The sequence below is a fragment of the Canis lupus genome, chromosome 24 (assembly GCF_011100685.1).
Source record: "Canis lupus familiaris isolate Mischka breed German Shepherd chromosome 24, alternate assembly UU_Cfam_GSD_1.0, whole genome shotgun sequence".
Taxonomy (NCBI): domain Eukaryota; kingdom Metazoa; phylum Chordata; class Mammalia; order Carnivora; family Canidae; genus Canis; species Canis lupus.
The window spans coordinates 4,463,966-4,476,130 of NC_049245.1; positions in this window are offsets into that span (position 1 = coordinate 4,463,966).

A 12,165-nucleotide genomic window follows, 5' to 3' on the forward strand; every position below is an offset into this window, starting at 1 on the left:
AGCTGAGCACAGAGCCTGACATGGGGCTCAACCTGACGATCCTGAGATCATGACCTGAGCTGAAACCAAGAGTCAGATGCTAAACCGACTGTGCCATCCATCCTTTTTTTTTTAAATAGGTATTTTATATATATATATATATACACACACACACACACACATATATATATACACACACACAGTAAAATACACTCAGCTTTAGCATTGAGTTCAATGATTGTACATATGTATGTACAGCCTACATGGGTTCCACATCACGACTTAGAACATTTCCTGACCACCCCACCCCCCGAAGGCTCCTTGCACCAATCCTCCAGCAGACAATAACCCCTGAAAATAACCCCTCGCAGGTCATTGCTGCCTGTCCTTGAACTTCAGGTACATGGACGCTTGTCTCTATGGGATCCGTCCACACTGGTGTGTAGAGCTGTGATTTTTTTTTTCATGCTGAGTCGGTGTAGATTTTTTTTTACCTGATGCTTCAGTTCCCTTCCAAGTTTAGTGTAAGCCAAGAATAACCAAACAACTGCCTCTGGATCAGAGACAAATGACCTCCCAGATTGGCTAGTTTTATAAGGAACTTCAGCTGAAATTGAAACAGTCACCGGCTGCTTCTCAAACCGGTTACACCACCCCAGGGTAGCTGCAGGACACCAGGTCAACCAGCAAACTTCAGGGGCCAAGCTTTTAAAGACAAGCCTAGAAGAATCCCTCAGATGTGCATTAAGATTTGGATGCAACTTTTAATGGAAAAAGCACAACCCATTTCTCGTGCCTTCATTCAACCATCTGATTCTTCTGAGAGTAAAGTAGAATAGGTACCATCAAGAGAGATTCCCACTCAGTCTGTGGCAGAGCCATGGAGTTGCTTTTCAATCAAATGTCAGTGGACTTAAAAAGTACAAGAGAGCTTGTTAGAAATGTCAATTCTCAGTCCCATTCAAGGGAAATGGGATTCAGGAAGCCTGGAAATCTGCAGTATTCACAAGCTTTCAGGGGTTCTTCTGCGTTAAGGTTTGAGATCTGCTGTTCTAGACAATACAGGTTGGCATGTATTTCTGGTGGACCTTGGAGGGTAAATCTGAAAGTGAAAAGTATATTACCTCACCCCTTTTTGTCAATATTTTTAATTGACTTGTTTTGGATATTTGGAAAAAACAAAGACAGGGTATACAAATATACCCTATAGCTATGGGTATATCTATCTTCTGTTTCACACAAGTGGTATCAAAACTGAAAGTGATTCCTATAAAATAAAAATAATCCAGAGCCATAGACATAAGAGAGAGTTCCAAATTTTAAATCCTTAGAGAACAAAAATTGAGTATTCACAATTTGAGCAATTTGCTAGTTCTATCAGAATCATTTAGAAACACAGGTGCCTAAGCGGCTCAGTCAGTTAAGTGGCTGACTCTTGATTTCAGCTCAGGTCATGATCTCAGTGTCATGAGATCAAGCCCCACACTGGGCTCCGCACTTGGCCCAGAGTCTGCTTGAGATTTTCTTTCCCTCTCCCTTTGCCCCTTCCCATGAGTGCACTCGCTCTCAGAAAGAAAGAAAGAAAGAAAGAAAGAAAGAAAGAAAGAAAGAAAGAAAGAAAGAAAGAAAGAAGAAAGAAATAGAATCATTCAGAAAAAAAAACCCACATAAACCCCACTAGTTTTATTTTGTATTTTGTTGATATAAACTTGGGCACATAGGACCCTAAGTATAGCAGGGAGGGCTCAGGGGGCTTATTTTTGTTAACATGTAAATACTAGGCTTAGCAGTCCCATATTTTTAATCAAGAAAATAGATCTACAAAAGGTTTTATCATTTTTACATTTCAAGACCTCATCCCCATAGATATGGTGTACATCTTAAGTAGCAAAAGCAAGCTGTATTATGTATTGTGTTATGTCATTTTTATCAAGTTAAGTAAAACCATATGTGTCTCTGCATAGACAAATAGATGTCAAAATATATAGAGATACAAATATACATGGATATAAAATATATAGGTCACTCTATACTTATATAGAGAGATGCAAATATATGAAATAGATAAACATATAAATATAAATATAAATATAAATATACTTGTATTATATAAAAATTACTCTTCTATAATATGAAATATATCTATTTTTTAGATGGTTGACAATGGTTACTTCTGGAGGTGGGATTACATGATTTTGGGTGGGGATCAGTGAATAAAGAGGGACTTTCACTTTTTATATCATACCATTTTATGTTTTTGGAATTATTTTTTGGGCATCAGCATGTCCTATTCTTTTCTAATTTAAAAAAAATAAGGAAAAATTAATCTGTGAGTAAGTAGTTAAGACAGTTGACTTAAATTAGAGGAATTGACATGGTTTGACTTTGGGGTACCCAGCAGAAGGCTAGGTGGGGGGCTCCAGGCATTGCCCAGCATTTCCTGGCTGCCCTATGACCTGAGGCCTATATCTGAGCAGCCCAAGGATGGCAGAGGAGGGGCAGCCCACCCAGGTGCTCGGCCTTAGCTGGCTGGGGTAGGAAGCTGGACTCGAGATTCTAACTTGGCCACAGACCTAATAATGTGCAAGCGTTTCTTCCTTCTTCTTCCGTGTCCTCGCTGATAACTAGAAAGATGCTGCCAACCCTTCCTCCGAAGGGTGTTGGCAGCAAGGGAGCCTTCTGAAAATCCAGAACAGCCCAAAGAAAGAAACGCCAAAGTCTGTCGCTCTTCACACTAGAGTAACCCTATGTTATCTGTAATGAGAGTAATCACAGCAACCCCCTCTTCCCCAACACCAGAAATCTAACTGTGGATCAGAGTCCACTTCAAGCCTAGCTCAACTGCCAAGTCTAACACCCTAAGAGCTGTAAACGCATGACCCATCACCAAGCCCTTGTCACCAGAGAGACTCGAGGTCAGGCTCTAAGACAGTGGGCTGGGCCACGAGGTACAGCACTGAATCCATTTCCTCTTCTCATTTCATCCCCCAGGCTACCAGCCACCCCAAGGGCAGGGGACAGTCCGCAAGCTGACCTTGAAAAGCGGTGGCAGCGTGCCCCCTGGTGGCAGTGGTAGACATTGGGGGGATTTCTGACCGCCTGAAAGAAGTGGTTCCTTCCCACCGGATCTGCCCTTGACTGGTTCAACTTAATCTCAGACTGAATCCAGTCTCCACCCTTCCTGCTCAGGCAACATCTGACTTTGAAGTGACTGCTGAGTCACCTGTAGCACACTCTGTCTCCAGAGTTGGATTCACTGGAGAGATTTCCTCAAATTTTTATTATGGTTGTACTGCCTTCAGGTACTTAAATGTCACTTGTTTAATGTTAGATCCTTTCTTTGAAAATTTATACCTGAGGTAGACGGGACTCATCTGCACCATCTCCTTTCCAACCATTCTAGTCCTTGCTACCCAAAATGTCACCCATGGGCCAGGAACATGGCATCCCTCGGGAGCTGCTTGGAAATGCAAATCTCAGGGCCCACTGCACACCTGCTAAATCAAAATTTGCTTTTTAACAGAATCCACTCAAGATTCCTATGCGGAGGAAAGATGAGAAACATGGATTTGGTCGGTACTTCCTCTAGGACTTCAAAACTACCCGAATTTGTGGCTTATTACAAATTATAACACTCAAGATTTTATTTTTTGAACTTGCAGTTTCTCATTTGCTTTTAAACACCTCTTAAAAAAGGAAAACCAACAAAGCCAAATTCCAAATGGTTAAACATTTAAAGTAATCTACAAGCAAGATATTCTTAAGTCCCCAAGGAATAAGAATTTCAGCCACATCATTAAACATTTAGCTGTAAATAGTAAGTCCTTCCATTCCAGAAAATATTCAAAAGAAGAATTTCTAAGTTAAATCCCATACCTATCATAAACTATGTTAGTTCATAACACCACTAGAATGCATTTGAAACACAAAACAGGGTATAAATTAAACTTTCAAAAAGCAGCATGAGAATTTGAGAATACAACCCTGACTTGGTATAATATTTTTTATTTTCTTTCAAAATGTTTCCATCCATCATTTTCATTAGTCACATTCTCATTAGAATCTTATGTCTGAAAATACCAAGTTTTTGAGTAGGATGACAAAATAATTAAAGGAACGGAAAAAATAATCCTTTGAGTGTTAAAAATTGAGTGCAATGAATTTTTTAACTTTTTGTTTTGAGCTAGTTTTTTTCTGATGTTGTTTCATCTTAATCCAGTACAGATAACATGCAAGGTTATATTAGTTTCAGGTGTACAACACAGTGATTCAACAATTCTGTACATTACTCAGTGCTCAAATGATAAGTGCCCTCCTTAATCCATATCATTTATTTCCCCCTACTCACTACCCACCCCACTCTGGTAACCAGCAGCTTGTTCTCTACGGTTAACAGTCTGTTTTCTGGTTTCTCTCTCTGTTTTTTCCTTTGCTTGTTTGTTGTGAGCTAATGTTAAACTTACAGAAAGTTGCAAAAACAGTACAAAAAGATCCCCATGAACATCTTCTAATGTTATCATTTTACTGTCTACCTACACTATGGAAATAAGTCTACAAAATTAACACAGATACAACACTATTAAGTAAACTACAGACCCTGCTCAAACTTTATCACTTTTCCTTCTAATGCTCTTTTTCTGTTCCAGTATCCTATTCAGGATCCTACACTGTATTTAATTATGTCTCCCTAATCTCATCCAATCTATGACAATTTTTCAGTGTTTCCTTATCATTCATGATTTTGACACTTTTGGAAAGTACTGATGGTTTATTTTACAGAGTGTTCCCCAATTTAGGTCTGTCTAACATTTTCTCATGATTTGCATGAGTTTATACATTTTTGGCAAGGGAATGATATTGAATCTATCAGGGGTTTATGATGTCAAGGTGTTTTGTTCCTGGTGATGTAAACCTTAATCACTTGGAGTTAATATCTGGGGGTGGGGGGAGATACTTCAAAACTATTTTGAGGGCAGCCCAGGTGGCCCAGCGGTTTAGCGCTGCCTTTGGCCCAGGGTGTGATCCTGGAGACCCGGGTTTGAGTCCTATGTCAGGCATCTGCATGGAGCCTGCTTCTCCCTCTGCCTGTGTCTCTACTTCTCTCTCTGTGTGTGTCTCTCATGAATAAATAAATGAATTTTTTTAATGTGTTAAAAAACAACTATTTTGAAGGTGAAAACTATTTTGAGGTGAAATTTTGTTTCACTTCAAATTTTTACCTATTCATTTTAATATCCATTGGTGGATCTTATCCACTATAATGATTAGTGCGGTATCTAACCACTTTTTTAAGATTTTATTTATTCATGAGAGACACATAGAGAGAGGCAGAGGGAGAAGCAGACTCCCTGCGGGAAGCCCCATGTGGGCCTCAATCCCAGGACTCTGGGATCACGACCTGAGCCAAAGGCAGACACTCAAACACTGAGCCACCCAGGCACCCCATTATTTAACCACTTTTATCTAAAAGTTACTTACCATCTCCCTGAAGCCTTGAATAATTATCAGAGGAGACTTGAGTGTTTGTGAGTAAAGTGGGAATTTGAGGAGGGAGGCGAGCTGTGTTCAAACAAACCAGGAGGGGAGGAGAGAGGAAGACAAGTTGCACTTCCATCTTGTCTTGGTATCCCAGGGAACTACTTATGGAGTGCAGCACCCAACTTCAAGACCTCCTAGATCAGATTTCACAACCTGTCCATAGATATGATTCTGCCAGTCAAAGAATACAGGCTTATAATTCAGCGTTGTGTCTTTAAAAGAACAAGCATGCTTAAGAAATAAAAGAGGGGAGGGGCACCTGGGTTGCTTAGTAGGTTAAGCATCTGCCTTCAATTGGGGTCATGATCCTGGCATCTTGGGATGGAGCCCTGCATCAGGCTCCCTGCTCAGTGGGGAGTCTGCCTCTACCTCTCCTTCTGTTTCTCCCCTAGCTCATACTGTTTCATGCTCTGTCTCTCAAATACATAAATAAAATCTTTTAAAATAATAATTTTAAAAATTTAATAAAAAAATAAGAGGGGAAGAAGAACTAATAACTGTCTATATGATCCCAAACCTAGTGTTAGTAAAGTACATAACTCAAGCTCAGGTATTTATTTACAATCAAACAGGTTGTGTTTTTTATTTAGTCATCCATATTCTATTAGTATTAACAAAGTATTTGATAGATATAATTTTGTCTTTAATTACTTCAAATGGTTTCCATGAAGAAATCTTTGGTCAGATCTTTTGGATATGATGCTACTGGTGACCACCAACTTCAAAATGTCATGGTGCAAAGGTGTTTTGTTTTCTTTTGTTCTTAAAACATGTGTTCTTCTCTCATTGTTCTTAAAAGAAACTTCAGAGACCCTGAAGTTACAACAAGGGCACAGCAAATCACTTTTATTCCTTCCTAATCAACAGTCTCTGGTTCCAGAACTATAAGTGAATTGAGCCTAAAACCAGGACTCAAAGGAACCAGAGTTATTTCTGGCCCTTCCACTCATCTGCAGGATTAGGAGGATGTTACAACCCCCAAGTGCCTTCATTTCCTCCTTTACAAAAAAAAAAAAAAAAAACAGTTTCTTTTCTCTCTCCAAGATAAAGAGTTATCACATCCTCACTCATAGTGATACACAGTTATCGAGGACTTCCAAATTTCTGGAAGGAGAAATTGCTGTCACCTGTTAGATCAATTAAGAATAAGAAAGAAGGGTTTATTTTACTTTCTCTTATTCCTTCTTTGATGCTATATCTGTATGTAGATCCAATTTCTGATATATATATATATATATATATATATATATATATATATATATGAACCACGGCAATGAGCAATGATACAAGGGATCAAGGGATGGAGAGGAAGAATTCGTATAATTTTGTTATTATAAGATATTTGCACTAACCATATAGCATTGTTTGAAAATAAATTTGAATTAGTTATAAATGTATAGTTCACCTCTAGAATAATGAGGAAAAATGTATTAACTGATATGCTAAGAAAGCAAAGAAAATGGAATCATCTAAAATGCTAAATAAAAATCACAAATGTCAGTAACAGAGTGGAAAACCAAAAAAAAAAAAAAAGAAAGAAAGAACAAAAAACAAGGGCAGTGAGTAGAAAACAATAAAAAAATATGGTAGATATCCATCCAGCTGTATCAATAACCACTTTAAACATCAATGGTATACATCAGTTAAAAGACAAAGATTGTCAGGGAGGATCAGAAGCCAGACTCAGCTATGTGTTGTCTTTAAGAAACACACTTAAAATATGAGGATACATACATAGAGATTTAAAAATAAAGAGATAGAGAAATATATACCATGGTAACACTAACAAAAAGAGAACAGGAGTAGTTATATTAATTTTAGGCAGATCAGACTTCAGAGCAAGGAAAGTCACCAGGAATAAAGATGGACATACATAATGATAAAGGGGTCAATACTCCAGGAAGATATCACAGGTCTTAATGTGTTTATGCCTAGAGTGTCAAGATACATGAGACAAAAACTGATAGAATTGCAAGGAGAGAGAGATGAGTTCATTATTTCATTATTATACTTGGAGATTTCAACATCTTTCTCTCAGAAATGCACAGACCCAGCAGACAGAAAATCAGTAAAGACATAGTTGAACTCAACAACACCATCAATCAACTGGATATAATTGACATCCATTGATTACTTCATCTAACAACAGGATATACAGTCTTCTCAAGGCCACATGGAACATTCACCAAGAGAGACCACATTTTGGGCCATAATGCACACCTTAATCAATTTAAAAGAATGGAAGTCATATAAAGTATACTTTCGGAATTAAACTAGAAATCAATAACAGAAAGCTGGAAAATCCCCCAAATATTTGGAGATTAAACAGCACAACTCCAATTAACATATGGGTCAAGAAGAAATCTCAAGAAAAAAAATTTTTAAATATTTGGAATGAAATGAATGCGAAAAATGCAGCTTATTAAAATTTGTAAGATATAGGGAAAGCAGTGTTTAGAGGAGATTTTATAGCATTGAACGCATATATTTAAAAAATAAGAAAGACCTAAAACCTATAATCTAAGCTTCCACCTTGGGAAACTAGAAAAAGAAAATTAAATCAAAAGTAAACAAAAGAAAAGAAATAATAAAGAGGACAGCTGAAAAAAATGAAATTAAAAGCATGAAATCAATAGAGAAAATCAACAAAATAAAATGCTAATTTTTCAAAAATCCATAAGCTTTTAGCAAGGTTGATCTTTTTAAAAAGAAGATGACAAATTACTAATATCAAAAAATGAAAAGAGGGGTCATCACTACTAACCCCGTGGATATTGAAAGGAGAATAAAGAAATACTATGAACAACTCTATGCTCACAAATTTGATAACCTAGATAAAATGGACCAATTCCTTGAAATGTGCCAAAACTCACACAAGAAGAAATAGACAACTGGAATAGGCCTACATCTATAAAAGAAACTGTATACATAATTAATAACTTTCTAAAACAGAAAGCACTAAAGTTAGATAGAGTCACTGGTGAATTCCACGAAACATTTAAGGGAGAAATTATACAAATTCTCTAAAATCTCTTCCAAAAGATAGAAAGAGAGAGAAGACTTTCTAACTCATTCTATGAGGCCAGCATTATCATGATAACAAAACCAGACAAAGATACTACAAGAAAACTATAATATCTCTCATGAACATAGATGCAAAAATCCTCAAAAAGCATTAGCAAAGCAGATCCATACATCATGACCAAGTGGGATTTATTCCAAGTATGCAAGGCCAGTTCAACATTCAAAGATCAATGAATGTAATCCTTCACATCAACAAGCTAAAGAAAAAAAATCATGATTGTCTCAATGGATGCAGAGGGAAAAAAAGACAAAATCCAACACATGATATTGATAAAAACTCTGCCTTCTAGGAAAAGAAGAAACTGTCTCAACTCAATAAAGAATATCTACCAAAAACCCTACAGCTAACATTATACTTACAAGTGAGAGACTAGCTTTCGCACAATGATAAGAAAAAAGGCGAGTCTGTCCCCTCTCACCATTCTCACTACTTTCAACATAATAGACATACTAGCTAATGTAATAAAATGAGAAAAGGAAATAAAAAGGTAAACAGATTGGGATGAAATAAAACAGGTTTGTTTTTGTTATTGTTTTTGTTTTGCAGATGACATGATGGTCTATGGAGAAAATCTGAAAGAATAGGCCAAAAAATCTCCTGGAGCTAGTAAGTAATTTCAACAAATTTGCAGAATACAAAATTAATATACCAAAGTTGATCACTTTTCTACATACCAACAATGAATAAGTGGAAAGTGAAATTAAAAGCATGATACACTTACAGCACTCAAAAAATTAAGTAGGCATAAATCTAACAGAATATGTAGAAGAACTATACAAGCAAAATGATAAAACTTTGATGAAAGAAATCAAAGAACTATATAAATAAAGAGCTAGCCCATGTTCATAAATAGGAAACTCAATATTGTCATGATATCCATTCTTCCCATCTTGATCTTTAGATTCAATGCAATCCCAATTTTAAAAAATCTTAATAAGTTATGTCATGGATATTGAAATTTTGATTCTAAAGCTTACCTCTTATACAGAGGTAAAAGACCCAGAATAGCCAACATAATTTTAGAAGGGAACAAATTTGGAGGACTGATCATACCAGACTTCAAGACTTACTATAAATTTATGATAATTAAGATAGTGCAGTACTTGCAAAAGAATAGAGAAATGTTTCAGTAGGAAAAAAATAGAACTCAGAGATAGACCCATATAAATACATTCAATGGATCTTTAACAAAATAGCAAAGGCAATAAAATGGACTAAAGATAGTCTTTTCACCAAATGGTGCTGCAACAACTGGACATCCACATGAAAAAAAGAAAGAGAGAGAGAAAGAAAAAGAAATCTAGATATAAATCTCACACTCTTTGCAAAAAATAGCTCAAAATTGATCCTTGACTTAAGTAAAAAGGAAATAAAACTCTTAAAAGATAAAATAGAAGAAAATCTAGGTGATCTTGGTTATGGGTATGACTTTTTAGATATAATATCAAAGGTATATTCTATGAAAAAAATACTTGATAAGTTGAACTTCCTTAAAATCAAAAACGTCTGCTCTGCAAAAGACACTGTCAAAAGAATGAGAAAACAAACCACAGACTAGGAGAAAATATTTGCAAAACTCATGATAAAACACTGTCATGCAAATTATACATAAACTCTTAAAACTCAACAAGAGTCCTGTAATCTCTTGCACATTTTGTAGTCTGCCTGCGATTAAAGAAGACGGTGGACATGGCCCACAATCTGTCTACAACTGACCAGTAACTCCCTTCATTACACTGCTTTACTGCTTTTTGAACACACAACTGGAGGATGTGAATAAAACTTGGCATGCTTGTGAGCTCCTCGTCACTCCTGACCTTGGCCACGTATGTTCCATCACTGGTTGCAGGGCCTTTCCTTCATCAAATTTCTATTTTATAAGTAGTTCTTCAGCAGATTCATATGTTAACTAGCAGAAACTGAAAATCTTTAGTAAACTATTCACCATTGCTATCAAATGTAAGAAGGGACTGTGATCCTATATATCCAAATGCCTGATGCAAGGTACAGAAATGGCACATTAAATAATATTATGACCCCTTTTGAATAGTAAAATATTTTTAAAACCAATTTTTAAAAACAACATTGCACATAGGATCCATAGCTTCTTCTATTACTGAGAATGAATTCCATCCAAAACAACTACTGTGAACTATTTTTGCTTTAACCTTAAGCTCCTATTAACTAAAAATTATAAAGAGTTGTTTTCGTAAAGCACTTGGAATTCTGTTACTTGGTATTTTTATTTACAGTCTTCAAAGTATTTTTCTTCATTCTCTCTCTTTTTTAAAATTACATTTTGAGTGAAGATGGTTTATTACAGGGTTTTGAATCTTTTTCTTCCTTGTGGAATCTTAAGGTAGCAAAGTTGAAGTTCTGCTTTTAACATCATAAGATTTGAAGAAGTTCCACATAAGACTTTTCTGATACCTCATGTGGCATGAAATAGCTGAAAAATAGTATAGTTCACAAAGTTAATCTTATTTAATGCTATGGATGTTAGTATATCACTTACATTATTTATTGTTTTACCTTATCATTATTGTTATGAACTGAATTGTGTCCCTCCCTCCAACTTCCTATGTTGAAGCTCTAAACCCCAAGATGACTATATTTGAATATAGGATCTTTAAGAAAGTGATTATGGTTAAGATGAGGTAATGAATGAGACCCTAATCCAATAGTACTGATGTCCTTATAAGATAGCAAGAGTCACCAGGAGCATGGGCACAGAGGACACATGAGCAGATGCCCATCTCCAAGCCAGGTAGAGAGGGCTCACTAGAAGCCAATTATTCTGGTGCTTTGATCTTGGCTTTTCAGCTCCAGAACTGTGAGAAATAAATAAATTTCTGTTGTTTAATTCACACTATCTTTAGTATCCTGTTATGGCAGCTCAAGCAGACCAATTACAAATATTATTCAAACTTTTATTAACATTTGTCTGCTCAGGAAGGATGAGATGGCTGGTCATATATTAAAGTAATTTAGCTAGTAGTACCTTCTCTTTTTAAAACTTCATAATAATTATTTATCTCTTTCCTGTTAAAATACTTGAAGACACTAATTACTTTTATACATAGATGTAATGCCTCACAATTACCATTAATTAGTATAACACTTTAGTCTTAAAAAAATAAACATATACTTTAGCTAAATAACAGAATTCCAAATTTTGGAGACTTTTTCACTCTAAGTTATGCTAAAATGCCTATGTTTGGAAATAAATATTCAAATATTAAAGATCAATCTAAAGGACATGTCTTTTCCTGTTCCTGGCATTGTTTCCAATTAGATATGTGTTCCCTGTGCAATCAGATGATCATTGATCAAATAGAAGATCAGGTTGCAAAATAGAGTGGTGAAATAGACAAATTAGGCTAGTTAGACTTCAAAAATTGAGATAAGGCAAAACCAAATAGTAGATTACAGCCCAATATTGAAGTCAAAGCTAAACTATGATGCATCCTTACGCTTTGTGCCAGCACTTACTAGTAAGCCCAATTTAAACTACAAAATTCCCAAGTGGGGACTAGCCAACCAGAGGCTCAGATCTTTTGAGG